This window comes from Bombus bifarius, unplaced genomic scaffold, assembly GCF_011952205.1.
Source record: "Bombus bifarius isolate JDL3187 unplaced genomic scaffold, Bbif_JDL3187 scf7180000009076, whole genome shotgun sequence".
NCBI lineage: Eukaryota > Metazoa > Arthropoda > Insecta > Hymenoptera > Apidae > Bombus > Bombus bifarius.
Window position 1 is genome coordinate 59,980 of NW_022884883.1, and position 1,628 is coordinate 61,607.

Genomic DNA, 1,628 nt, shown 5'->3' on the forward strand with positions numbered 1-1,628 from the left:
CCAAAATTTCTCTTAAAAGTAATATAATACAGGCAAGCAGCCAGCCCCTCCCTTGCGTGTGTTCTGGGTATACTTTCTGGGAATACTTGGTTAAAGGTGCTTGGTGTTCAGCACACAGGGGTCCGGCGATCCACTCGCACTGGTGCACTGTCCCGTTCGTGGAAGTTTTAGCCAGTAAGAATCCGGCACTACCTTCTGCCCACCTACACTTAGGGTAGTAAGGCGTCTATGAAGATTTCCTCCACGTAAAAAAAAATTTTTTTTTGTAGTATGAAAGGAGACACGTTTAACACTCCCGTAAACAAGGATAGAACACATATATAAATACACATATATAAAGGCACTGTCGCCTTCCGGCGGGACTTATCAGATCTTTTTGGGGGGACCGCGAAGGGCCTCCGCTATCCTTCCGGATAACGCAGGTTATCTGTTAACCTTTTCATGTGGCAAATGATCTTTACAGCTACATCCTTTCGAGCATTGCATTTCGAACAATATATTAGACGCGAATTTAGATGTTTGATCCATTGACATCATGTAATCAAAAACGAAATAAGAAAGATAAAAAAATTTGATATACAACACAGTATTACTGAGTAAATTTACACTATTAATTACCAAATTCCAGACTGGGACAATATAATCATAGGCAAAACTTGGATACATACTGGTGGTTAGAAAGTGGCGCCTACTGACATTCTGGATCAACTCCAGTAAACATATTTCTTTTAATGATGAAATTAAAGATGTTATACGAGTAGCGATAATACCGTAAACTGTTTATAATGTAATTAGACATAAAGTTCCTTATAAGCTTCTATTCTATTCTAAGCTTCTATTCTAAGAAGTTTCTATTTGTAAATTGGTTGGTTCATTATTTTGTTTTACTTCATTTATATGATCATATATTACTTTATATCCTTTTATATTATTTTATGTTTTATTATCTCCTTTATTTATTTTATTTCATCAGCATAATTTTCTTTAATCTGTTCTATCTTTTCTAATAATCTGTGAGTACTGTAATTTTAAAGCCATTGGTTTGGATTCATTATAACTAATATTTTATTGATCTGCGGCATTTCAGTCAATATCACACCATTATGTTATTATTATTATTATTATTATCATATTATTATATGGTTATTATTATATTACAACTGTTTTGTGAATAAACGCTAAAAAAGGTTCACATTATGCAGTTGTTTATTGAAATCATTACAAAGTCTCGTAGTATCTAAACACACAACGCAACACTGAAAACTCGTTTGTCGGAAAGTAGCAGCATTGCTGTCAATGACATTAGCATAGTCGTCTGTGCTATGTGTATCAACACAAGCGTCGAACGCGTGTATCAGCTGGTGTTGCTATGAGAGTGGTGCAAACAGGCGATCAATGTCAGCCATACAATTCGGATTTAAGACTCAGACTGCGGATTTCAGACGCAGCCGCGTAAGGCACGGCTGTACGGCTAAGGAAATTCCATCTTTAGACGATTGTCAGACATGTACTTACATACGTTTAAGGCGGATTCAATATTTGAAAATTATTTGAAAATCAGTTGGAAGTAAAATTTTCAGAATTAACAGACATGTGTTTATAATTTCCAACATCAGAAAGTATTGATT

General features: G+C 35.1%; 1 pseudogene; it reads left to right on the top strand.

The window, feature by feature from the left end:
- Nucleotides 1-263: 263 nt before the first annotated feature.
- Nucleotides 264-378, top strand: LOC117213434 (annotated as a pseudogene).
- Nucleotides 379-1,628: the final 1,250 nt, after the last annotated feature.